The sequence below is a fragment of the Oryctolagus cuniculus genome, chromosome 3 (genome assembly GCF_051225735.1).
Source record: "Oryctolagus cuniculus isolate XC-2025 breed Fujian yellow rabbit chromosome 3, ASM5122573v1, whole genome shotgun sequence".
NCBI classification, from domain to species: domain Eukaryota; kingdom Metazoa; phylum Chordata; class Mammalia; order Lagomorpha; family Leporidae; genus Oryctolagus; species Oryctolagus cuniculus.
Genome location: NC_142869.1, coordinates 174,686,642 through 174,714,490, shown reverse-complemented (window position 1 = coordinate 174,714,490; position 27,849 = coordinate 174,686,642). Strand labels below are relative to the sequence as shown.

At 46.8% G+C, this 27,849-nt stretch overlaps 1 protein-coding gene across 9 annotated transcripts in view; it reads left to right on the top strand.

Annotated features, from left to right (window-relative positions):
• Positions 1-1,127: 1,127 nt before the first annotated feature.
• The window catches only part of CUL1 (cullin 1), a 107,488-nt gene continuing 80,766 nt past the window's right edge, over positions 1,128-27,849 (top strand). Inside the window, exon 1 of one of the 9 annotated variants that reach the window (XM_089329586.1) lies at positions 1,128-1,157. The gene's annotated coding sequence lies outside the window, so the exon portion shown is untranslated. The other 8 variants (XM_089329582.1, XM_051849029.3, XM_089329589.1 and 5 more) reach the window with 8 other exon arrangements.

Here is a 27,849-nt window from a genome sequence, read left to right as displayed (position 1 = left end):
CATCTGGAGGGCCATTGATTCTGCTGAGATGGGGAACAAAGCTGGAGGAAGGCCGTTGTGAAGTCAGAACAGAGTAGGTGGCCTTGGCCCGTGGTGTTGGAGGCAAGGTTATCTGTCCAGAATAGATGCAGTCTGGTTGCAAAGTGGAGATCGGTGTTGATCCAGCTCCTAGGAATGAAGGTGCAGGAGGAAGTCAGAAACAGGAACGGGTGTGGGGAGCTGGCAGCGTGGTGAGGCCCTGCCTGAGACACCTGTGTGCTGGGGCTGAGTGTTTGGGTTCAAGTCCCAGCTCTGCTCCTGACTCCAGCTTCCTGCTAATGCACAAATCTGGGAGACAGTAAGTGATGGCTCAAGGACTTGAGTCCCTACCACCAACATGAGCGAGCCAGATTTAATCCCCGACTCCTGGCTTCTGCCTGGCCCAGTCCAGCTATTGCTGGCATTTGCAGAGTAAACCAGTACATGAATAATTAATCGATCGCTCTCTGTCTCCCCATCTCTGTCACTCTGGCTTTCCAATAAATAAAACTTTTTTTTTTGAAACCCACAAAACAGAAGGTTTTCTGGTAAACAATAAAGGGAAAGTTGACCCATTTAGCCATTACCTTCATCTGTGGGAAGTCACAGACAAGGAAACCCCATTGAAAGAGATGGAGAAGACAGGTTAAGGAATTCGGAGATAAGTTGTCTGTGGAACACACAAGTCCCAGTAAGAGGAACCAAGGATATTACAGGAAAGCCATATAAAAAGTGGCTACATACACCTAACGATTCGTTTGACTAGGTTACTTAGAAGTGTACAGACCAAGAATTTTTCAACCCCTGCACAAATTAAGGATTCCATACTTTGGTGACAAGTTTATTTACAAACTAAGGATGCTTAACAGAGACTGACAAAAGACCCCCATTTCAGAGAGGGATTTTTCTTCTAAGAGAACCCGGTGTTCCTAGGGGAACCGTGTGGACTCTGGGGGTGGCCTTCTGCTCTGGCTGACCACTTCTGCCCCAAAGTGCTTCTACAATCTCTGCAATGTTTTGGTTTGGCGAAAACAGGAAACTGCCTCCATCCTAACTTCTGCCCAGACGACAGGCTAATTGGAAACCCTTCCTTACTCATTCAGTGGAATTAGGCATCTCGCAATCTCACTAGGTGTGAGGTAAGTCAATGCTTTCTGTTACTGGTGCTGCCAAATTTTGCTTAATATTCCAAACACCCAATCCTAAGATTATTCCTAAGGAGTGAGATTAACTACTACTGACGACACGTGAAAACAGTATTTTATAGTCACATCTCATGCCAAGCATGTCATCAAAACCTTCAATTCTGTTCTTGATGTGTGCTTACAAAGACTAAGGAAAAGCGAATCTTCGTCAAAATTTGCCCAAAGCGCGTCGGTTAAAGGGTTTGAGGAGGGGAGCCTGGTTGGGTGTATTTTAGAAAAAGACTTTTTAAGAAAGACATGCAGCCAGCCTGGCTCAGGCTTTCGGGCGCTCTTTCCGAAGGCGGGCAGGTGCACCGCGGGGAGAGCGAGGCGCGCACGTGTCGCGGGAGTCCGCGCGGATTTTCGGGACCACCTGCCCCCGCTGACTTTAAACGCCAGTCGGGGACACCGCTGCTGGTTGCGCTCCCGGTCCCCGGAGGCACGTGGCTGGGGGTAGTCGGGTTCCATGTCAGCTCTGGGGGAGTGTGTGCGCACGGGGAGGGGCAGGGGCGCGGGGAGCCCCTCTCCTCCCGCTGCTTCGCGCAGCGTCTCCAGAGGCCGGAGCCCCCCGCCGCCCCTCCAGCCCCCAGGTCAGCCCCGCTCGCGAGGTCCCGAGTGGCGGGAAGCCGGGTCTCCCTCGGAGGCGGCCCCCAGGCGAGGCGGGCTGTGAAACCTGGTGGAGGATCCGGTGCGCCCGGTGGGGGGCGGCTCGGGCGTTTGGGGGGGCCAGGGGCCACGAGACTGCAGGTAGAAACAACCCAAGCGAGCGGGGGGGACCCCGGCGGGCGGGAGGCGGCCGGGCCCCTCCCGCGCCTCAGGCTGGTGGGGCGATGGCGGCGACGGTTTCCCGGCTCCCCCGCCCCGGACGCCGATGGCGGTGCGTTCCGGCCCTCCCCCAACAGCGTCTCCCCCGCGGTCGCCGGAGCCGGTGAGGCCGGGAGGGCGGGGAGCCGCGCAGGGAAGGCGAGAGGGCGGAGGTTGCGTGGTGCAGGCGGCGGCGGCGGCGGCGGGAGGAGGAGGAGGGCCGGGCGGGCGGGCAGGCAGGGGAGGAGGAGGAGGAGGCGGGCGCCGTGTCGCACGCAGCTCCAGGCGGGGCAGCCCCGGTGGCTGAGGGACGCGGCCAGACCTTGGCGGGACGGGGGGGGTTTCACCGGGACCCAGCGACCCGGCGGAGACGTCGCGGGAGCCTTTCGGGCGTTTGGAAATGCGGGTGAGTGTCGGCGGCCCAACGGAGGCGGCGGCGCAGGCCCGGCCTCGAGCCGCGGTGTCGCAGTGACTGGGGCCGCGGCGGCCGAGCGCAGGCGGCGGGCGAGGCCTGAGCCGCCGACCCGCGGCCGGGCGGAATGGCGGCCGGGCCGGGGGCCCTCGCGGGGCGGAGGACGCCGGGGGCGGGCGAGGGGCGAGCGGGGCCCGCCCTGAGTCACCCCGGCTGGCTCGGGCCTGCCTGGCCGGGCCGGGCCGCGGCTCCGGGGCGGCCAGGCCCGGACTACGCACCGGGAAAAAGCCCGATTCATCGCGCCCGGAGGCGGCGGCCTGCGTGGCGCCGGGCTCGCCTCCCGGAGGCTGGGCCGGCGTCCGCGCCGCGCCTCGCCTCGCCTCGTGCGGCGACCCTCGCGGGACGGCCGCGCTTCGGCCCTCTCTCCCTCCCCCGCCTTCCGGCTCGCGCTTCTCCCTCGGGCGTCGCTGGCATGCTCTCCGGCGCGCCTCCGGAGCGGCCGAGCCGGTCTCCCTGGCTCTCGGGTGCCCCGCTCGCTTTGTTGCGGCCGTGCAGGGCGCTATTATTGGGTAATAGTCTCCCCTTTGCTCCGTTCTCTCGGGGGAGCGGGCCGGCGCAGACGGCGCAGGGATGCCCGGGCGGCGGCGGAACCGGACGGAGCCCCTCGGCGCCCGCCGAGCGCTCTCGACTCGGCCCCAGGCCCTGCGCCCTGGCCTCGGCGCGCCCCCGGCCCCGGCACGAGCGCGCGCCCCGAGCCGGGAGGGAGCCCCGGCCGCGGGGATTTGGGGTCCGCCAGGCACGCGGGTCGTGCGCTTCGGTGCCCAAGGCCCAGGTTAGCCCGAAAACTCCGGCTTTCCAATCACCTGTGTGGCGCTGTGCAGTGTAGACGTATGATTGAGAAAGAGAAATGCTTGGCGTTCCTTAAGATGAAGCCCCAAACTTGAGGGTGTCCCTTCTTGAGCTGGCTGTGCCAAAGAGGATTCTCTTTGCTGATTGGGTCACTGTTGCTGCCTGCAGTTCGTAGTAGGGGTTAGAGTAAGTGCGCAAATACTGAATTGCATTCAAGTTACTCAAGTATTTATTTACTCTGTGTAATTGTTCTTTGCTGCAGTAGCATTAAAATAGTCCAAAGTTATGAGTGGAGTAAAGGGTCACAGTGTTTTTGTAAATGCACTTAACAGATTGGAGAAGAGGAACTAAATTCATTCTTACTTTAAGCCAGGAGCTTCTAGCATGAGTTCCTGCCTTGCAGAAGTGTGTGCAGTTTAAAGTTTCGCAGTTAATTTTGGAGTGTCCCTCAAAATGGACCCGGCTTTCTGAAGTCCTGGAGCATTTATGTCACGTAGGATAATCCATGATGATCTGTTGAAAAAGTCGAACTAAGCATTTATTTTTGTAAAAAGTTTGGGAATGAGGTTTTTCTTTGTATTAGAAAGATTTTTGCTTCAAAGTCCTGTGTGTTGCTTTCCATAGTAAGTTGAAATAGTTGCATCGCATTTCAAATTCCAAAGCACGCAAACACAAGACTTGCTTTAACTCTATTATGCCCATTTTTGGAGGTTTCAGGAGAGTGCTCATTAAGCTTGAAAGATGGCTGAATTGTCTGCTTTTAAAAAGAAAAAGTTAAACTTTGTTTCCCTTGGTACCGTTTAAAATTTTTTTTTCCAGAAAACAAACCAACTTGAGATACACTAGGTTTTTCATCAGTGTATACAATCCACTCTGCCTGAGAGCTTTGTGCTCAGGTCCCTGTAGGCACGTCCCCCCAGCCTGCCCCAGGCTATGTGGCATCAGAGGATCTCGGCACACACGCCTGAGCCCAACTGCTGGGTGTCCTTAGGGATCAGGGCTCGAGTACTCCTCTCCACTGATGGGGTATTCCTTTCTAACTCTAACTTAGTCTTGATCAGCAAAACAGCCTTATTTCCCTTACATTGCACGTGAACTTATTGAAGGCGGGGATGCTCCTTATTTATTTTTGAATCCTCATAGTAACTCAGAACTTGGTTGTGCTGGTACCTCAGTTACTGTTTTGAATGAATGAGTGACTTTTCCGGAATACTTGTAACTTAAACCCGATGTTTGACCACTTGTGCTGACTTAGGGTGCTGGTGAATGATGCCAGCTGTGTTACTGTTATGTTACTGTTACACACGCCTTGGGAGTAAACTGTTGTCTTTCTCAGGCTCCTTCTCCCCAGCCCTTGGCGCACTGGCACCCCAGCATCCACGCAGTGCCCTGCCAGGAGAACACAAGGTTTCTTTAGCTACAGACGCCCAGGAAAGTGCCAAGAAAACAGCCTGCGATCTAGTTAGCTTTTCTCCCCCTCCAAAACTTGTAAGGCTTTGAAAGAATATTTTTGTTTTTGTTTTGTTTTGTTTTTAAAAAAACAAGAGTGGCCCCAGGCCCAGGTTAAATATAGCTCTGCCTTGCCTTTGGAATTGGGGCTGAGGCTGGCCCACTGCTGCAGTGGAGTCTGGGGAAGCCTCTATGGGAGGAGCCGGCGTGGGTCCTCAGGGCTTCGGGCACACGGTCACTCTGGGGCCAGCTGTAGTGCACCTTCCTGCAGTGTGGAAAATTCAAGTGAGTAAGCGCTGTTCTTCACAAGTCTTCAAACTTGAAACTGCAAGGCCTGTGGAAATGAAGTGTGTGTGTGTGGGGTGTGTGTGTGTGTGCGCGTGCGCGTGCCCTGCTGGCGCGGCCGGCCATGGGTCCCCGAACCATGCCCTTTCTCCCCTCACGGGAGTCCGTCTGGGGTAAAAATTGTCTCAGTGACCATTCACTGCATTTTAGGTATCTGGAGAAAAGAGTGTTAACCACTTAGGGGCCTTGCTTTTAAAAAGTTGGTAATTTATCAGTTAGGTGACTTTCTTTTTGTTTTGCTTCAAGCCTGAGAAATGATTATTAACTGAAGAAAGTAAAATCTGGATGAAACCCTTAAGGTTATTACTGAAGACCTTATAAGCTCCCTGTTTATAATATGTATATTTAATATATACTATAGCAATTATAACAATAACTTTTACATGTTTTTATTCAGAGATAGGTCCTAGTTTCTGAAAAAGCTGAATGTGTGTGTGTTCGTGTGTGTAAGAGATTCATTTCTTTTTGCTTAGTATAGAACATTTTGCTTGGGAAAAACGACAAGAGGTCCAGTGTGAATTAACTTTGTTAGTCCTGTATTTCCTCATTTGTGAGACGACATGCATTTTCATTAACACTGTTTGAGATATCTTTAGGTCCTTGAAGCATGTGGCTTCTGTTGGAATGGGATACCTTTTAGCAGTAACAGCATTTTGTAAATATTGTCTTGGAGAGCAAGGTGTATCCTCCTCATGTGCGATGGCAGAGTTGGAAAGCCCAGGTTTGCTGGTTACACTTGCCTTGGGGACCCTGGAGCAAGTGAGCCCAGCTCTGTGCTCTTTGGCTTTCACTGTCAGCTGGCAGTTCCACTTGCAGAATTTCACGTCTGTTTGCCTTTTCCCTTTCCTGCCGCCTGACAGTGCGGGCATTGCCATGTCTGGAGCGCTGGTGCTGATGCTGTGTGGGCTAGGGCTTTCCCTGGGCTGCTCTGGTCTTCTCCCACTGGGTGGCCTCCTCTAGGAAATGGGTGCTGTGGTGTGCCTCTGTTCCCATAGCCTCCGTACAGCTCCCACTTGATCTTTACAAAGCCCTGGGAAGTGCAGGTACCGCGGTGTAACCCACCTATAGAATGCAGGAGAAGGAGCTGAGGCTTTGAGTGGTTAAGGCTGGGCCTAGTAGGATGGTGAAGCCCAAGTTAAAATGAACAGTAACTCCAGAGCCTGAACTTTTAACCAGACAGTCCCTAAATGCGTGATTTATGACATGGAATACTAAAGAGATTCAAATCAAAATGCTGTAAGGATTGACATCTGATAATTGGTAATTAGAACAATTCATCATTCAGAACTAGGATTTACTACCAAGAATAAACTTGTTCTTCCTGCTCTTTTAGTAACATTGAAGGAGAATAATTGGGCACTGATGGCATGGAAGTGACCAGCTTTGGAATTTTGGGGCTATTGTTCAGTTGGGTGTGATGTTAAGATTCGTTGGGCTTGCAAAAATTTGCAAAGCCATATAAGGTTGTTCAAATCTAACCAGCTTTAATTTTTCAAAGGCCTGTGTTAGACACTTTGAAAAAGATTGTGTGAAATGGGTGCAGCCATTTAAAATGAGTAAAGTGTGTATGCACTGTTGAAAATAACACAGTAAAAAATGATTGTAATTTTAGGGTGGTGACCTTGTGTGCTTTTAAAATGTTTTTCCAAAAAAAAAAAAAAAAAAAAAACCTTAAGGGCCAAAAGATAAAAGGTGGTTGGTGCTTTCAGGAGGCAGAAAACAGCACAGTAGTCACTGTAAAGGGACAACTTTGATTGCTGTAGAATAATAAAACTTCCATATGTGCAAAGTTTATAAATGGAATTAAAAAGTGAATGGCAAACTGAGAAAAGTAACTTTCAAGCAAATCTACTTTCTTTCCTACAAAAAAAAGGACCTCTCCAACTCATGGAAAAAATGGACAGACTAGTAATTTTTAAAAGCAAGAAACATGAAAAAGAAATTTTAGCTTCACCATCAGTACTGCCAGAAATACAAGTCAGTGAGATACTGTTTTTGTTCTTTCTTCTTAAAATTTTGACGTAGATGAGAAAATAAGCTGTTTGTGGCCAGGGTATGGACAGTAAGCCCACTCGTACATTGCTAGAATGCGATTTCAGACAGCTTTTCAAAAGCAAAACATACAACAGAAGCTTGCAAAATATGTACTTTAAAATAATCTAAGGATTTAGTCTGAGAAAATACAAAAAAATTAGTAGGTTAATATTCTGTCCTGGGTATCATGTTATTCAATAAATGTTCTTTTATTGAGCATTTGTTTTCAGGTTTTTGTTTTTGCTATTAAAAAATGTGATTGCTTAAATTATTTCATCAGTGTTCAGCTAAATCTTTGCATTTCTATAATGTGATAAGTAATGAATATTAAAACATACTGTAAAACAACATATGTAGTTTTTGGGGTCTTATTGTTTGCAAATATACAGTTTTTTAAAAATACCTTAAACCAGAGATCAATACTAACTTGTCTCCATTGAGTGGTGGGATTACGGGTTATTTTTAGTTTATTCTTAGCTTATTTTTTCCTTTTCTACAGTGTCCATTTATGAGGGAACTTCAAAATGTTTTTGGAACAGGAAATTAAAAGATGAGTTAATTTTGGTGCAAAACATTTTGAAATCCATGCATACAGAGATCTTCAAAAAGTTCATGGGAGGCCGGCGCCGCGGCTCACTAGGCTAATCCTCCGCCTAGCGGCGCCGGCACACCGGGTTCTAGTCCCGGTCGGGGCGCCGGATTCTGTCCCGGTTGCCCCTCTTCCAGGCCAGCTCTCTGCTGTGGCCAGGGAGTGCAGTGGAGGACGGCCCAGGTGCTTGGGCCCTGCACCCCATGGGAGACCAGGAGAAGCACCTGGCTCCTGGCTCCTGCCATCGGATCAGCGCGGTGCGCCGGCCGCAGCGCGCCAGCCGCGGCGGCCATTGGAGGGCGAACCAACGGCAAAGGAAGACCTTTCTCTCTGTCTCTCTCTCTCTCACTGTCCACTCTGCCTGTCAAAAAAAAAAAAAAAAAAAAAGTTCATGGGAATGTCTGTTGTGCATATAAGATATCCTCCGGAGGTTCTGAAAAAAAGTGAATTTCAAAATGTTTTGTACCAAAGTAAACTTATTTTTAAATTCCATTTTCCATGAACTTTCTGAAATACTCTTGTATTTATAACACTACGTTGGTCCCAATACAATAGAGGCAGGAAGATGTTTCTGCTTAGTTTAGTGCTGAAATCACTTGCAATTTACTTCACTCCCCACCCCTTTCCACACTGCTGATGCAGTGTTGGGTACTGCTGTGCTCGGGTCTTTGCAGCCTCATCCTTGAGTTCACTCGCTCTGTCTTCCTAATCCCTCACATATTCTGGTTCCCCTCTGTGAACCTCTCTGAATCTCATGGAACTCATGTACGTTTTGGAGACTGATGAAGTATCTCCCATGAAAATTTCCTTTTCTTAGTTGGGAACTTCTGTTTTTGCTTAGTTCACAACTCTAGTGATGATAGGTGAACTTTTAAGTTGAAGACTTAAATTTAATGTCTTTATGCTTAGAAATATAAATTTGCTAAAAATTGGAAAATAATAAAATATTTTGAGAGGCCAGCATTGTTAGGCAGTGAGTTAAGCCACTGCTTTTGACACCCACATCCCATATCTGAGTACTGGTTCAGGTCCCAGCTACTGATCCACCTTCCTGCTAATGTGCCTGGGAAAGCAGCTGAAGATGGCCTAAGTGCTTGGACTGTATGGGAAACCTAGATGGAGTTCTAGGTTCCTGGCTTCAGCTTGGCCCAGCCCTAGCTGTTGGGGCTGCTTGGGGGTTGAACCAGCCAATGGAAGATTTTTTTTTTGTCTCTGTCGCTCTGCCTTTCAAATAAATATTTTTGAAAATTTTATTTGTACAATTTTGCTGTAGCTTGAGAAATAGAAAGCTTACTAATGATTACTTTAAAAGTGTATTCTAAGTGGCATGAATTAGGAATACTGTTGGAATGATGAGAATCGGTGCACAGGATATGTTGCCACATGCTAGGGGATGGGATGTCTTGACTACATAGGAATTAATTATATACTAACTAAAATAGTTGTCAGTTAGGCCTGATAGGAATCCGAAAATCAGAATGAGGGAAAAAGGCAAGAGATCTCAGCCATCCATTTCAGAGGGGATGGCAGGAGGCTTGCCGGTGTCAGGCCGGAAGGAAAGAATGGGGAGCATGGACCTGACTTCGGAGTCCCAAGGATAGATGTAGGAGCCAGGCCTTTGACCTCTCACCAAATCTCACACTTATCTTTGAGAATTAGGAGACTTTGGTTGGGGGGACGATGGAGAAAGAAGAGTCTGGAATGATGTCGTCTGATTTCTCCAATCTTAAAAGATTTAAAATATTTACAACATTGACTTGTAGGCTCATCTTGCATATAGTAACAACACTGGGTATTCAGCAGTAAGTATACGCTAAAGGCTGTGCTGCACATGTTTTATGGCCTAGCCACTGTCTAGCCTCAGCTCTGTTTCTTGCATATGCCTTGCATTGGACAGAAGTCTTTTTTTCTTTAAGATTCATTTGAAAGTCAAGAGTTACACAGAGAGGAGAGGCAGAGAGGGCCACAGGTCTTCCATCTGATGGTTCACTCCCCAAATGGCTGCAATGGCCTGAGCTGCCTGGATCCGAAGCCAGGAGCTTCTTCTGGGTCTCCCATGCAGGTGCAGGGGCCCAAGCACTTGGGCCCTCTTCTGCTTTTGCAGGCCAAAACAGAGAGCTGGATAGGAAGTGGAGCAGCCAGGTTTACACACCGGCGGCCATATGGGATGCCAGTGCTTCAGGCCAGGGTGTTAACCCACTGCGCCACAGGGCCGGCCCCCGGAAGTCTGTCTTAAGCTGTCCTGGTTGCACATAGACTTTGACATGCAGCACAGTGTCAAGCATCAGATAGAGACTCCTGAGATTAGAGTCCCGCATGCTATGGTTGACAGAAGGCTAACTGGGTACCTGATGTAGAGTAGGTTGCTGCCAGCAAGGGACCAGCAGAGAAAGAAAGGCTTAGGGATACTGACTACTCAGCCAGTTGGGCAGGTTTGGTCTGAAGCTGCCCGTCTGTAAAGACAAGGAAGTAAGAGGGAAGATGTGTGACTAAGCGAACTTGGGGAATGCTGGGTTGTGTATTGAAGGTCCTTCTATTAGTGTGCCTTGCTGGTCTTAGAAGGAGCATTTATCTTATGGGATGATGTATATAATTTTTCAGAAAGTTCACAGGAAATAGAATTAAAGATAAGTTAATTTTGGTGCATAATTGGGGGCCCTCAAAGTTCATGGAAATGCATATTATGAATTTCAAAGTGATTTTCCACTAAAATCTTTCTATTCCATCTTTCATGAATTTTGGGAAGTACTCTGTGTGTATAAAGTGTACCTTTAATAATAGTCTTTGAAGGAAGAAATTCCCTGACCATATTAAAGAACAATTTGTAGAACACATGCTGATTTTAAATAATAGAATGAGCAGGGTCATGGGCCTGACAGTACAGATTTGGTATGTAGTAAGTTAAGCTGGCATTTTCCATCTTGGGCGGAGCAGTGACAAGCATTCAAAAATGCTGGTGTTCTTTAGAGTACGGTGGGCTGTGCCATCGAGGCCTCGGGGCAAAGATTCTGATGTATATAGGCATAGGCTCGGTAGTCTAGAAGTGACTTGTTGGGGCTGGCGCTGTGCATAGTGGATTAAGCCACCACCTGCATATGGGTGCCAGTTTGAGTCCCAGTTGCTCCACTTCCAATCCAGCTCTGTGCTATGGCCTGAGAAAGCAGTAGGAAATGGCCCAGGGCCTTGGGGCCCTGCACCCACGTAGGAGACCCGGAAGAAGCTCCTGGCTTCAGATCAGCACAGCTCTGGCCATTGTGGCCGACTGGGGAGTGAACCAGTAGATGGAAGACCTCTCTCTCTGCCTCTCCTTCTCTCTTGTGTAACTCTGACTTTCAAATAAATCAATCTTTTTTAAAAAGTGACTTGTTTCAGTTTAGCCTTGTATCTGAATCCTAGATTGAAAATGCTATTACAGAGTGTCTACAAAGATGCGAAAGCATGTGGATCAGCATTAATCCATAATTGCTACTGGGAAATAACAGAATCTGTCTCGTTCACATTTCTCATCTTATTGGCACTATCATATTGAGAATATTTCTTTTTAAAGATGTATTTCATTTTATTTGTAAGGCAGAATTAGGGAGAGACAAAGCTCCTGCACCCACTAGTTCACTCCCAAATGGCTGCAACGGCCAGGGCTGGGCCGAACTAAAACCAGGAGCCTAGAATTCTATTTTTCCACATGGGTGCAGGGACTCGAGCACTTGGGCCTTCTTTAGTTGCTCTCCCAGGCACATTAGCAGGGAGCTGGGTCAGAGCAGAGCAGCCAGAACTCTGAAGTGGCACCTGTATGGGATGCCAGCCTTGCAGCCAGCATCTTAACCTGCTGCGCCCCAGCCCCGGTCCCAAGAGTACTTCCTACACCTAGAAAATAATGGTAACTACAAAGGGATTTAATTCTTCCTGTTAAAGATCTAATACTTCTTGATTTTAAAAGTAATGCTGCTATACTTTTCCTTGGTTCTTGATTTGTTAGATTGATTCTCCTGCATTTCTTAACTCTGGTTTCCAGGGTATGTGAACGTTATTCACTTGATGTGCTAGGTTGCATTTGGGGGTAGCATAACCAGATCTATTTTTTAGCACATTCTGGCCACTCTAAGGATGGGCTGTAGCTTGTACCCATTCTAGACCAAGTTTTTTTTTCTTTCCTTTTTTTTTCTTAAATAAATCTCTAGGCAGTATGGTTCAGTGGATAAACTTGAGGTTCTAATTATACCCTTCATGGGAATTCGGGAGCAGTCTCTGACTTGATTCTGTGTTCTAGTCTGTTTTGCTTTGGAGTTTTTCAGTTTTGTTTAGGCTAAGAAGTGCTCAGCAACTTAGAGCTGAGCTCAGAACCTCAGACTTCAGGGCTTTTCCAATGGCTAACCTGCCTTTACTTCCATCTTGCCCAAGCTGCTCTTTTTTTGTTCTCTAAACTATAAACAACTTCTCTACTTCCAGCATTGTATCTGAGACAGACTTGACATTTTGTCTCTTCTGTCTTCAGTGAACTACCGCTTTTTTTAAAGATTTATTTATTTGAAAGGAAAAGTTAGAGAAGGAGAGACAGATCTTCCATCTGCTGGTTTACTCCTCAAATGATCACAATGTCCAGGGCTGGGCCCGTCTGAAGCCAGGAACCAGAAGTTTCTTCCTGTCTCCCACATGGGTTCAGGAGTGCAAGGACTTGGGCCATTTTCCACTGCTTTCCCAGATGCATTAGCAGGGAGCTGGATTGGAAGAGGAGTGGCAGGGACTGGAACCATCACCCATACGGGATGCCCCGGCACTGCAGGCTCTGGCTAAACCCGCTAAGTGGCAGTGCTGGCCCTGAACTACCAGATTTTAATAATTCCTCCTTCAAAATACTCTTTTTCATCTTTCTTTTTGGTCCTTCTGTCACCAGCTTCAGTTGGCCCTGATACCCTCATACCTAGTTGCGGGGACCCAAGCACATGGAAAGTGGATTTTTTGAAACCAAGAATCATGAAAGATTACTTGTTGTGCAGTAATATGGTACTGCCTGTCACAGCAGGTGCGGTGTAGAAAACTGTAACGATCTTACCCTGTGGAATATGCTCTCTGCATACTTAAATATGGGTTTCAGTGATAAAGATGCAGCTGAACTGCCTCTGCCTCTTCTGCCCCTAAACAATACGCCTAAGGAACTATTTCCTTAATTTGTTAAAAATTAATTACCAAGTACTACATTTTTGTGAGGTACCCTTGGGTATTTCAGCACACACACACACACACACACACACAGTGCAGACCAGTCAAACCAAGCAGCCCGCCTTCCTATTTCCTGTTTTGTGCTTACAATCTACTGGCTCCCCCCCGGTTCTTTATAGGTTGTATACTGCATCATTGTGTACTACAGTGGCTCCACTGCGCTAAGAAACACTGGAACTTGTTACTTCTACCTGTGTTACGGTACCTGCTATCCAGTGTCCCTCTACCTCCCCTCTCCTCCCCTACTTAACCTCTAGAAATCACGGTAGAGCCACATGCCACATGGGCTTTTTTTTTTTTTTTTTTTTTTTGCTTCTACCCATGAGAGAAAACACGTGGAGTTCATTTTTCTGTGTCCAGCTTATTTCAGTTAATCTCCATTTCTTCCATTTTGTTGGAAGTGTCAGGATTTCATTCTTATTATGGCTGCATAATATTCCCTTGTGTGTAAACATCACATTTTCTGTATGCATTCATCTGGCATTGGACATGTAGGTTGATTCCTGATTCCGTATCATGACTATTGTGAAAAACGCTGTAGGGACCGTGGGAGTACAGGTATCGCCTTCCCATGCCGGTATCATTTCCTTAGGATATATTCTCAGAAGTGGGGTTAAATGTGTCACTTGGTAGTTCTGTTCTTGTGTTTTGGAGGAACCTCTACATTGTTCTCCGTAGTGGCTATGCTGATTTGTGTTCCCACTCACACAGTGTATGAGTTCATTTTCCTCAACCTCTTGAGCATCAGCCATTCTTACTGGAGTGAGATGACACCTCATTGTGGAAAAGAAACCACCATTTTTAAGATTCTTAAGAATTTGAGTTAGAGGGAGAGACAGAAAGGTCTTCCATTAGTTGGTTCATTCCCCAAATGACTGCCAAGGCTGGAGCTGGGCCTATCCGAAACCAGGAGCCAGAAGCTACTTCAGGGTCTCCATGCAGGTGCAGAGGCCCAAGCATTTAGGCCATCCTCCACTGCTTTCCCAGGCACATTAGCAGGGAGCTGTATGGGAAGAGGAGCAGCTAGTACTCGAACCGGTGCCAATATGGGATGCTGGCAACGCAGGCAGAGGCTTAGCCTACTACACCACAGTGCTGAACCTAAAACCACGATTTTTTTTTTAAGAATTTTATTTATTTGAGAAGAAGAGTTACAAAGAGAGGGAGAGATGGAGAGAAAGGTCTTCCATCCACTGGTTCACTCCCCAGATGGTAGCAACGGCCAGTGCTGAGCTGATCCAAAGCCAGGAGCCATCTCCTATACTGCTTTCCCAGGCCATAGCAGAGAGCTGGATTGGAAGAGGAGCAGCCGGGACACAAACTGGCGCCCATATGGGATTCCCACACAGATAGAGGCTTAGCCCACTAGCCACAGTGCCCGCCCACCCCCACGATTTTTTAAAGATGTATATTTATTTACTTGAAAGAGATTTGAAGCGCAGGTTTAAATATGCACTCTTGTTTATATCTTAACTTTAAGACAGACTGAAAATGTGAAAGCTCTGCATCAGATGGAGAGCAGTGTGACTGTTGATTCTGCTGAGCCAGTTTGTCGTAAATGGGAAATGTGTTTGAAAGTTCTCTTAGCCAGGGAAAGTTCCAGATCAGAATTTTTGAATTCTGGGTTAAATAGTTTATCTTAGTGGGAAGAAAGGTGATGAAAAGGAGTTTTTTTAATTGAAAACTCTGATAAAGGTGATGAACAGTGTCATGTTCTCTTAGTGGTGTGCTAGCTTCCAGAGCCTGCTTATTGAGCAGATGGCTTTTTGAGCCTAGTGCTTACAGCTATGGGGCAAACTGTTCACTGCATATCCGGGGAATTTGGAAGATAATTGAATAGGATTCTGGGAGCGCACTTAAATGAGAGAACATTTGCATGTCCTTCACTGGAGTGGTCCTCTGACACACCCTCACCAGGGGAGACTTGGCAGCTGGTGCACATCTGGGCTGCAGCCTTTGTGGGCTGAAGGTGATTCCCTGTACAGCAGCGTCCTGGCCATCTCAGGAGTGCAGAGATGCTTGCTGCTTGCTAATTTGTCTTCCCCAGAGTTCTGAAAAGACCACGCGGCGGCGTCGAGACAGAAGGGAAATGTCTGGGACGCTGACACGCAGTGAAAGGCCTTTAGTGGCGGCTCTTTCAGTCAGTGGCCTCTGCACCACAGAGGCTCGCCCGTTCACCAGTAGGATGGGTGTTCTGTAAAGACAAATCTGTATTTCATGGTAGGATGAGAGATTCACACAGATCTTAAGGTAGATGATATTTCAAAGAAAATCTGACCTCTGTCAGCTACTTAGGGTTTATCACCAGCTCCCTGAGGCTACCAAGACCCTCTTTATGCCAGGATGAACGTTTTGGTGGGAATTGGAGGGGAGTACTGCTTTGGTGTCTTTGGTTATCAAAGATACTGTGGAATTCAGGCAATATTGATTTTCTTCATTTTGACTTAAAAGTTACTATCCCAACTCCAGGTAGTGAAAGATACAGAAGTGAAGAAATGTGTCCAGGCTTATGTGGCTACTGAGTTGTGGAGCCAGAAATTTGCCATTTCAGATACCTATATACATTTTTTATATTAGCTATTTGAAATGGTCTTATTGCTGTGAAGTTGAGTGTCTCTTGAGTTGTCTATGGTGCAATAAATGCATTTTGTAGGATGACATAACTCAGAGTGGGGGAAAGATGCCCTGGGAAATACTTTTCTGTACCATAAACTTTTTTTCTGTTTTACTTTAAAAAAAAAAATGTCCAGTTGCAGCGGCGCCGCGGCTCACTAGGCTAATCCTCCGCCTAGCGGCGCCGGCACACCGGGTTCTAGTCCCAGTCGGGGCACTGGATTCTGTCCCGGTTGCCCCTCTTCCAGGCCAGCTCTCTGCTGTGGCCAGGGAGTGCAGTGGAGGATGGCCCAGGTACTTGGGCCCTGCACCCCATGGGAGACCAGGATAAGTACCTGGCTCCTGCCATCGGATCAGCGCAGTGCGCCGGCCGCAGCGCACCGGCCGTGGTGGCCATTAGAGGGTGAACCAACGGCAAAGGAAGACCTTTTTCTCTGTCTCTCTCTCTCACTGTCCACTCTGCCTGTCAAAAAATAAATAAATAAATAATGTCCAGTTGCTATTTACTAAGTTAATTTGATGACTTAGAAAACAATGACCTGTACTCTTCAGTCTGAAAAATAGATGTTGTGTACATGGTTCTGGTCAAATATAGTGTTTGTCCTTTAAAGTGAAAAATGCTTGAGAATGAAATATATGCAAGTACCAATCTAAACCATGAGTAAATGTAAGTCCTCTAGAATTTGAATAAGAAACACTGTGCTAAAACAGAATTAAAATTCAGTTCTTAGTGTTTAAAACTAGTGTTTTGAATAAACCAGCTAGTAATACAACACCTAGTATTTTGTTTAAGATTTGTTTTACTTATTTGAAAGAGTTAGAGGAGGAGAGGCAGAGGGAGACAGATCCATCTTCTATCCACTGGTTCACTCCCCAAATGACCACAATGTCCAGGGCTGGGCCAGACCAAAGCCAGGAGCTTCTTCTGGGTCTCCCACACGGGTGCAGGGGATCATGCACTTGGGCCGTGGGCCTCTGCTCCTTTCCCAGGTGTATTAGCTGGAGCTGGATGGGATGTGGAGCAGCCAGGACATGAACCAGTACCCATATGGGGTGCAGGCGCCAGGCAGCGACTTCACTCACCACACCACCTGTTGATTATAATGCGGTTACAACTCCTGCAAGTTTTCAAGTTTTCTAAAGCCGTTTATACCAGTGAAGCTTCTGGCACCCCATCCAAAGTAATGTAGTAATTGAAGTAGGAAAAATATAGGTGTTAACTGAATTAAGGTTCAGTTATGAATTGAACAATACTTAACACATTAGATCTTGTGTGTGGACTTTAAGATTTAAGAAGAATCTCTTCGGGGCCAGTGCTGTGGTGCAGCGTGTTAAAGCCCTGGCCTGAAATGCTGCCATCCCATATGGGTGCCGGTTCTAGTCCCAGCTGCTCCACTTCTGATCCAGCACCCTGCTGTGGCCTGGGATAGCAGTGGAAGATGGCCCAAGTCCTTGTGCCCCTGCAGCCACCTGGGAGACCCGGAAGACACTCTTGGCTCCTGGCTTCAGATCACAGCTCCAGACGTTGTGGCCATCTGGGGAGTGAACCAGCAGATGGAAACCTCTCTGCACATATCTGTCCCTCTTTCAAATCTTAAAAAAAAAAAACACACACACACAAAACTCTTCTACTTGTTCAGGTATCAAGTCTAAGAAGAAAAATTGTTAATTGCTAAGTGTTCATAAGAGCAAATTCTGTACTTAATGATATCTGAGATTTCTTAAAAGTGATAAATTAGCATGTGTGTATAACATATTGGACACAAGATTAATCAGAAAATGACTAATATGTTAATTCATTTACTGAAGCCCCTGCTAATTTTAGCAAGTGAGAGAAGGCCTAGAGTTAACTGGACTACGAAATATCCTACCCCAGAATGGTGAGTCTTAGCCTTGTTTCAGTTGTTAAAATGAAAAATTTTATAGTTTTTATGGCTTGTTTGAATAATTATATTTCTTTTTTTAAGGATTTGTTTTACTTATTTGAAAGACAGTTACAGAGAGGCAGAGAGAGGGGTCTTCCATCTGCTGGTTCACTCCCCAGGTGGCCACAATGGCTGGAGCTGTAATGATTCGAAATCAGGAGCCAGTAGCCTCTTTGGGTCTCCCATGTGGGTGCAGGGACCCAAGAACTTGGGCCATTCTCCACTGCCTTCCTGGGTGCATCAGCAAGGAGCTGGATCAGAAGTGGAGCAGCCAGGACTTAACCGGTGCCCATAGGGGATGCCGGAGCTTCAGGACAGGTCTTTAACCCACTGCGCCACCAATGCCAGCCTCTTGAGTGATTATATTTCACTTAAGTTGTATGTGTAGTGTATATGTTGTATACAGTACTGGTAGCGGGCCATTAGAAAATGGTGTGTCATTCACCACTCTTCAGTCTGTTTATGTTATAGTTCATATGCTGAGGGGTGAGTGGGAGTTGGTGTATGTGTGATGTGGTCAGAGGGTTGGGTGTGTCTCCAGACTGTTTGGAGTAATTAGTTCACCAGTGTAGGTGGAACACTTAGGCCAAAGCCCAAGCACTGCTTTCAGCACCAGGGGTTCAGCTGCAAATATGGTGCCTGACCTGCAGCTCACAGGCCAGCAGTGCTGTCCCAGAGTCCAGAAGCTGAGTAGGAAACTGCCTGTCTGCTTTGCAGAGAAGCTCTTAACACACGCACACACACACAGCACGAACACATGCATGTACACATACACACAGTTGCCTCCATTAAATCTCAAAGTCAGAAAGGTTGTTGACAAAGAATACCTTTAGTTATTGACACAGTTTTCCATTTTCATAGTAACAGATATAAACGTAAAACCCACTTACTAAGCATTCAGTATTCAAATAGCAGTAATTAGCAAAAAACCTAATTTTTACTTTAGGAAAATGAACAAGTGTTAAATATTAAATACTAGTTTTTTGTTTATTGTTTTATGCATTATAAAATATATTGCATGAAATAAAAAAGTGAACCTGTACTTTTATTAAGAAATTTTGCAAATAATGTTTAACATACTAAAAATGGCTTTGTAAAAGATTTTACTCCTTTTCTGACTAAAATAATGTAAATTAAGAGGATCTTTAAGGACAGTCCCCTGCCACTCTGTTCTTTCTCAGAAGAAAGCAAGCCATCTTTTGGGAAACCCCTACTATGTGCCAGGCATAGCAGGCTTTTTCACATGTGATGTCTCATTTAATCTTCATAGCAGTTCTGAGAATTTGGTATTTTAGTGTTTAATCCCCCTTCCTTCCCTCAGCTTTATCAAGGTATAATTGACAAAAAAAAAAAAAAAAGCTGACATTTATAGTATCGAGTGTGGTGTTTTGATACATTTATGCAATGTGGAAATGATTAAATCAAGCTGGTTAGCATCTCCAGCGCCTCAGATACCATTTTTTTGTGGTGAGAACTTTAGAAAGTCTATCAGAAGTTTTCTTAAGTAATTTTCCATTATACAGTACATGATTATTAACTACAGTCCATGCTGTGCTAAGTTTATCCTAAGTGAACATTTGTGCCCTTTGGCCAGACTCTCCCCTTCCGCTGGCCTGTGGTGTTTATTTAATAATTTTATTATCTTTTTGAAAGACATGTAGGGAGAGATCTCCCATCTACTGGTTTACTTCCCAAATGCCTGTGACAACTGAAGCCAGCAGCTGGGAACTCAGTCCTGGTTTTCCACATGAGTGGCAGAGATCCAAGTACTTGAGCTGTCACATGCTGCCTCCCAGGGTACACTTTGCTAGGAAGCTAACGTTGAGAGTGAAGCCAGGACTTGAACCCAGGCACTTGGGTGTCTCATGCAATATCTTAACTGCTACACCAAACACCTGCTCTGGTGTTCAATTTTTAAAGAGACTAAAAAACAGCAGCAGAATTGGAACTGGCCTTATAAAAGGAACCAAATGTCAACTTAGACTAAGTAAATCTGACGAGGCGGGCCTTGGGGCACAGCCAGTGAGGCTGCCACTTGCAATACCAGCATGCAGTTTTCACTCCTGGCTGCTCTGTTTCTGATCCAGCTTCCTTCTGATGTGCTTGGGAAAGCCCTGGAAGATTGCCCAGGTACTTGTGTCCCACCACCCAAGTGGGAGACCTAGATGGAAATTCCTGGCTTTGGGCTGTCCCAGACATGGCCGTCGTGACCATTTGGGGAGTGAACCACTGGATGGAAGATCTTTCTGTCTCTCCCTCTATTACCCTACCTTTTAAATACATTTTTTTAAAGATTTATTCATTCATTTGAAAGGTAGAGTTACAGAGAGGCAGGAAAAAAGACAAGTCTTCCATCCACTGGTCCACTCCCCAAATGGCTGCAGCAGCCAGAGCTGAGCAGATTCGAAGCCAGGAACCAGGAGCTTCTTCGGGGTTTCTTATATGGGTCCAGGAGCACAAGGACTTGGGCCATCTACCACTGCTTTCATGGGCCATAGAGAGCTGGATTGGACATGGAGCAGCTGGGACTCGAACCAGCATCCATATGGGATGCCATCACTGCAGGTGGCTGCTTTATCTGCTACACCACAGCACTGGCCTACATACATCTTTAAAACTAAGTAGTAATGGGGCCAGAGTTGTGGCTCAGTGGATTAAGCAGCTATCTGCAATGCCACCGTCCCATATGGGTGCCAGTTTGTGTCCCAGCTGGTCCACGTCCAATCCAGTTCCCTCATCTCTTTGTATCTGTTTTCCAAGTTAAAAAAAAGTAAATCTGACAAGTAGTGGTCTTGGGTTCTCTGTATTTGTCTCTTCTGTCATTGATGTAGTGTTTTCTCGGTGCCCTCTGGTGGTGATGTGAGTTGGGGCCACCCTGGTGAGATTGCAGGGGGACTGATTGTAGAGGGAAGCATGAACACACTCGGACGTAATATAGTTGACTTGATACCAAACTTGTGTGTTCAACTGTGAAACTTACTGTGGGGGCCGGCACTGTGGCGTAGTGGGTAAAGCTTGTTGTTTGCATCCCATGTGGGCACTGGTTCATGTCATGGCTGCTCTACTTCTGATCCACTCCCTGCTGATGTGCCTGGGGAAGCAGCTGAAAATGGCCCAAAGTGGTTGGGGCCCCGTACCCACATGGAAGATCCGGGAGAAGCTCCTGGCTTAGGATTGGCCCAGTCCTGGTCATTGTAGCAATTTGGGAAGTGAACCAGTGAATGAACGATCTCTGTGTTCTCCTTCTCTCTGTAGCTCTGATTTTCAAGTACATCTTTAAAAAATTTTTTGTATGACTGCTCTTGGAAATAATTATCATTGGTTGTACATTATTTTTGAATAAGATATGGAGTTTATTTTGGAAGTTAAAGTGTGTTATGTCTGTTCATGTATAAGTTTACAATAGTTGTGCTTTTTTTTTATTATTCTTTTAAAGACTTGTTTATTTGAAAGTTAGAGAAACAGAGAGAGAGAGGTCTTTCATCCACTGGGTCACTCCCCAGATGGCCTCCATGGCTAGAGCTGCACCAATCTGAAACCAGGAGCTTCTTCCAGGTCTCCCACGTGGGTTCAGGGGCCCAAGGACTTGGGCCATCTTCTACTGCTATCCCAGGCCACAGCAGAGCGCTGGATCGGAAGAGGAGCAGCTGGGACTCGAACTGGCGCCCATATGGGATGCAAGCACTTCAGGCCAGGGCTTTAACCCGCTGCGCCACAGCACCAGCCCCAAGAGTTGTGCTTTTTAAAAAGATTTATGGGGCTGGCGCCATGGCACAGTAGGTTAATCTTCCACCTGCGGTGCCAGCATCCCATATGGGTGCCGGTTCTAGTCCCGGCAGCTCCTCTTCCAGTCCGGGTCTCTTCTGTGGCCTGGGAAAGCAGTGGAGGATGGCCCAAGTGCTTGGGCCCCTGCACCCACATGGAAGACCAGGAGGAAGCACCTGGCTCCTGGCTTCGGATTGGCGCAGTTCCGGCCATTTGGGGAGTGAACCAATGGAAAGAAGACTTTTCTCTCTGTCTGTCTATAACTCTACCTATCAAATAAAACCTTAAAAAAAAAAGGATTTATTTATTTGAAAGGAAGAGTTACACAGAGTGAGAGACAGAGACATCTTCCTTTCTCTGGTTCTCTCCCTAAATGGCTGCAACAGCCAGGGCTGGGCCAGACCAAAGCCAGGAGCTGGGAGCTTCTTCCAGGTCTCCCATGTGGGTGCAGGGACCCAAGCACTTGGGCTGTCTTCTCCTGTTTCCCAGGCATATTAGCAGGGAGCTGGATTGGGTGGAGAAGCCGGGACTCTAACTGGCATCCACATGGGATGCCAGTGTTACAGGTGGCAGCTTTACCTGCTGTGCCATAATGCCGGCCCCTCATGTTGGTGTTTATGTACTAGCTTTGTAATTTAAAAGGAAAATTCATGTCGGGCTTTTACTGTCATTTTATGATGATGAATAAGCATTCTATTCATCAGTCTCTGAGCTAATCCCAGGAGATCCTGCTGTGATACCAGCTATCAGGAGATGCAGGTATTGTCCATTGTTCTGGGGTCAGGTTCATTTCCACAATGCTGCAACCTGGTTTTGACACTTTCTGCTCTGTTGGAGGCACCAGGCGTTCTTGAAGGCCACCAGTGTCTTGGCACTTGTTGGAGTCAGTGGCTTTTTCATAATAGGCCTTTCCTTTGGTCTGTCTCCAATTTTTGACATCATTGGACTAGAGGCTGCAGTGAACTCTTGATTTGGCTCCTACTTTCCGGCTTCCTGGTTCTCCTATCTGTATATCCTGTCTCTCCTTTTATGTGGGCTGGGAGGCAGGGGACTTACTTGTGTGCATGTCCTCTAGATGTAAGCTTCAGTTCTCATCTCTGTGTAGTTCTTTCTTTGTGCTTTGAAGGTTTTGTTCACACTCACGATAAGTGTTAACTTCTTGACAGTTACCAAATTCATTTCTTCTAATGTGATTTCTTTGGGGTTGTGGTTCTATGTATTTTTTTTAATGTTTGTTTATTTGAAAAGCAGAGTGATAAAGCTCTTCCATGTGCTGGTTCACTACTCAGTTCCCACAACAGCAGGGGCTGGGCCGAGAGCCCCGAATCCCATCCATGTCTCTCACGTAGTGGTAGGAACCCAAGTACTTGAGCCATCAGCTCTGCCTCCTAGGATGTGCGTTAGCCGGAAGCTGGACTAAAAGAGCAGTGAGCAGTGAGCATTCGGTCTTGGGCTCTCTGACATGGGATGCAGTGAACCCTCTGTGTCATGTTGCCTACCCCAGTCCTGTATTTTAAAACTGCCTGCTTGGGTGTTTCCATTTTGGTGTTTTTTATTTTTTATTTAAAGATTTACTTTATTTAGTTGAAGATCAGAGTGCTAGGCAGAGCAGTCTGCCTTCTGCTGGTTCACTCTCTAAATGGCCACAGCCGCCTTATGCCAGGAGCCTAGAACTCCTCTGGGTCTCCCACATAGGAAGCGGAGATCCAGGTACTTAGGCTGTCTTCCACTGCTTCCCCAAGCACATAAATGGAGGGCTGGATCAGAAGTGAAACAGCCAGAACTCAAACTGGTGCTCTAGTAAGGGATGCCAGCATTGCAAGTGGTGGCTTAACTTTCTGTGTACCAAAACACCAGCCCCTATTCGGTGTTTCTTTGCTTTAAATCACTAAGTGCTTTTTCTAAAATAAAGCTCTTCATTTTCCCTCTAGAGTCTGGCTTTTTCATATAATTTCTCTATTTTAATAATGCCAACTATCATATAGGGTTGTTTCTTTTTCCTTTTTAAGGAGGGAGAAAGATCTTCCATCTCTCCCTGTCCCAAATGGCCGTGATGCCTGGGTCAGGCCAAAGCCAGGATCCAGGAACTCCATCCTGATCTCCCACTTGGGTGGCAGGGTCCCAAGTACTTCAGCCATCTTCCACTGCTTTTCCTAGACACATTGTTAGGCAGCTGATCAGAAGTGGAGCGGCCAGGACTTGAACTGGTGCCCATATGAGATGCTGGCGTCACAGGCTGCGGCTTTGCTGTGCCACAACGCTGGCCCCAGGGTTGTTCCTCTGAAGCTTCTTCTACTCCCAGGGTTTTGCCAACACGAGAAGTTTTGAGTGTTTAATTTATTGAGATAAATAATTTCTTAAGACATTTATACATGTCTGTATGATGATCATTTAACCTAAAATTGCCATGAGATTTTGTTAGTGTGTTCATATTTATTTAGTTACTTTGTTGCCAGGTGATTACCTAAAGCAGAGGGCTTGGGTAGTCGAGATCCAGCAGGCCATATACGGTCCTTAGACGTTTCACAGTGTAACTTTTATCATTTAAGGTGTCAAAGTGCAGCAAACCTGTCCACACCTCAGAGTTGCATGTTTCAACTTACTTACTTCCTAGTTAAGATCTAGTGGGTAGGTTTGATAACTCATGTAATTTCAAAGTGTTGATGAGCATAAATGCTGCTGGTGTTACCTGTCATGGAATAATGAAAATCTCCAATTTCTTGCTGGTAAAAAGGCACTGCTGAAACTACTGGGTCTCTGCTACATTCTTAATTGATGAAATTGTCACATCTCAGAAGTTAGATGAGAAAGAAATTTGCATCTTTATCCTGAACTCACAGTCCTCCTGAATTCTCCCTGGGTCCCACTGAAGAGTTGCTTCTACTTCTCTGCTCCATTCTCCATCCTCCATGCGTAACCATTTTTTTCTATTTTCAATTTATCGTCCCAATTGTTCTTATTTTTTAAAAATTTATTTAAAGAAGCAAGCAGAGATTTCCCATCTGCTGCTTCACTCCCCAAATGCCTGTAGTGGCTGGGACTGGGACAGGCCCCAAGCCAGGAGCTGGGGGCTCAAGCCAGAGCTCCCACACGGGTGGCAGGGACTACTTGAGCCATCGCCGCTCTCCCCTGGTGTGCGCTACCAGGAAGCTGGAATCAGCAGTGGAGCCAGGACTCCAGCCTCGGCCACTCTGATGCAGGATGTGGTGTCTGAACTGCTGCACCAGATACCTGCCCCTCGCGTTTTCCTTCCTTTCCTTCTTTCCTTCTTCTTTCCTTCCTTTACTTCTTTCCTTCTTCTTTTCTTTCTATCTAGATTTATTTACTTAGAATATCTTCATCTCCTGGTTCATTCCTAAAATGCCTACGTCAGGATGAAGCCGGAAGCCGGGAATTGGGTTTGGGCGTGTGGGTCTCCCTTGTGGGTGGCAGGGACTTGGGTACCTGAGGCATCACTGCTTCCTCCCAGGATGTGCATTAGCAGGTGGCCAGGGAGTAGCTGGGACTTGAACCAGGCACTCTGATAATGGGATGTTGACATCCCAGGCAGTGGCTTCACCCGCTGTGCCACAACTCTGCCCCTGAACTTTTCTGGAAAGAAAAATACGTTCATACCTGTGTGTTAGTACGTATTCCCCTCTCTCCTTGCTGCAGAGAGATCTTGCTTTTTCAGTTACTGCACTACTAGAATGGAAATGGTTCTGGGACTGGCGTTGTGGCAGAGTGAGTTAAGCTACTGCCTGCGAGGCCAGCCTCTCCTATGGGTGTTGGTTCAAGTCCTGCTGCTCCACTTCCAGGCCAGCTCATGCTAATGTGCCTGGGAAAGCAGTAGAGGAGGATCCAAATGCTTTGACCGTGGCACCCATGTGGGAGACCAGGAAGAAGCTCCTGGCTTTGACACAGGGCTTGCACAGCCCTGGCTGTTGTGGCCTTTTGGGAGGTGCCCCAGTGGATGGATGATTCTTGCATCTCTCCCCCTGCCCCCCCCCATAACTCAGCCTTTCAAATAAATAATAGATTTTTAAAAGTGTAAATAGCCCTAATTTTTAAAAAAGCATGATTGCGTAATGCTCCATTCTGTAGATATGCCATAGTTCTCTGGTATTCCGTTGGATTTGGGTTGGATTTCCAGTCTTTGCAGTGACTAATCTTGAGTTACAGCTTCTTGTGGTTTTGGCTGGCTTACTTTGGGGATAGATTCTTTAAAGTGGATTACTGGGTCAAAGGGTAAGTGCATCTGTCAAGTTATTAGACACATTCAAATTCTTATTTGTAACATTGAGGGTTTCTACCAACGGTAGCTGGATGGTTTTGTATTAGTGTGCTGTCTGTCAAGTGGGGGGATCCAGAGGTAACCTGTTGGAGGCTTGAAAGTGCATGTTTGGGAGCCAGTCTTTGTCATTTTTTTTCCTTACCTATGCACCCCAGCTCTAGTGAGCTCCGTTACTGTAATGCCTACTTTGTGTTGTCTTGAGCTTCTGTCCTTTGTTCTGTTTTTCCATTGCTGTTGGTAAGTGGGGCTGTTACCTCAGTTCCCATAGTGTCCCAGTGAATTTCACTGCCTGTGTTCTCTTGCAAACTCCACGGAGTTGTCAGACTGTTCTTCAGATCACATCGGTCATGTCTGTCACTCCCCTTCCCTGGAACCTTCCAGGGCTGTGTGCAGGTGTTACCCGCAGAGTAAAGGCTTTGCGTTCCCTGTTGCGCTCGCCCACCCTGCCTCTCAGCTCGTGCACAAGTCTCCACTCGGCCTTGGTGCTTTGTTTTTCTGCCTCACACTCTTGTTCCCCTGCTTTGGTTCGAATCCTGTTCATCCTTTGTATGTGTGTGTTTTAAATGCCTCTTGATCGTTGTAGCCCAGAGTGACTTCTCTCCCCCTCTGAACTTGCGCTGCTGCTTTGTCTGTTACCTTTAATGTGGCAGTAAGTCGTGCATGCCTTGTGACTTGGGCCTGCAGGCAGATACTCTGTAGGTGCTGCAGGAGAGGATAAGCTCCTCTCGATAATGTCTCACGTGCACTTGCTGAAGTTCTCTTTCTGGTAGGACACCGAATAATAATGCTCTCAGTGCTTGTGCTAAGATCATGTGCACGCAGAGGCTGGTCGTCTTGTAGAGACTGACTCCTGTGAATGCGCTGAACTGCACCCTTAAAAGCTTACAGCTGCCGCGCTTCATGCCTACTGGTCTTTTTCTAAATAGCTTTATTGAGAAAGGCAGAGTGGGCCAGCGCTGAGACGCAGCGGGTTGATGCCCTGGCCTGAAGCGCCGGTTCTAGTCCCAGCTGCTCCATTTCCGATCCAGCGCTCTGCTGTGGCCTGGGAAAGCAGTAGAAGATGACCCAAGTCCTTGGGCCCCTGCACCCACGTGGGAGACCCAGAAGAAGCTTCTGGCTTCCCATCAGCACAGTTCCGGCCATTGCGGCCAATTGGGGAGTGAACCATCGGATGGAAGACTTCTCTCTCTCTCTCTCTCTCTCTCTCTCTCTCTCTCTCTCTCTCTTCCTCTCCTCTCTGTGTAACTCTGACTTTAGAATAAATAAATTTTTAAAAGAAAAAAAGCAGAGTGACAGAAAGTGGATTCCTGTGCATGCACGCTAGGGTGAGCTCTCCCATCTGCCGGTTCACTCCCCAAATGCCCACAATGGCCAGAGCCTGGCTGGGGTTTAAGCTGGAATGCAATCCAAGTCTCCTGTGTGGGTGTCAAGAACCCACTTAGTTGAGCCATCATTGCTGTCTTGTATATGGACAGGAAGCTTGGAGTCAGGAACCACAGTTGAGAATTGAACTGGGGCACTCTGGTGTGGCCTGCCAGGATCTTAGCTGCTAGGCTAAACACTTGGTCCTCTGTGTCTGCCTTTTGCAGGCATTGCATTCATTTAAAACTAAGAATTTCTCAACTGGGGAGCTTTCCAATTTCAACTCTCATGGCATTAAGTACACACTAACCTGCTAAGTAGTTCTATGTAAATATCAAATAGATAGTGTTAAGAAGCAAACATGCTGCTGTGATAAACACCTAAAGAACTACAGTGTTCCTAGTGTGCTAGAAATTCCCCTGCGTGTCTTTGCAGTCCCACGTGATCCTCACCAGAATCTGGAATTGCCTGCACCCTCCCCTCCCCAGGTTCCTTTGCTTTTCTATTTTTAATTCATGTGTTGTGTTGGTTTACATGATTTTTGTTAGCTTTTTATTATGGAAAATAGGAACTGCAACATGCCAGTCTATCATTCAGGCTTTTTTTTTTTTTTTTTACCCTGCAATATTTTAAAGTAAATCACAACCATCATATAATTTTACCCATAAAAGTGTGTATGTGTATGTAAGTGTGTAAACAGCGGAGCCTTGGTGGCCAGCACCCTGACCAGACATGTAGTGTAGGTCATTAGGTGTCTTCCATTCTTGTCATGGGTGTGCCATTCCTTCATAAAAGTACTCCTTTAATTAATCTAGATGTAATAATCATATCATAGTAGATGGATTCCTCTGTTGCTTTTATCCACTGTGGAATCTTTCTGAAACTAGTCCATGTATAAGCATGTAGTGGAAGTCAACTTATCTTGTGTGTGACCTGTTTTGTGACTGTCCTGCAGTTTACTAGTGGATTGTTAGTGGACGTGTGGATTGTTTCCAGGTTGTTTTTTTGCT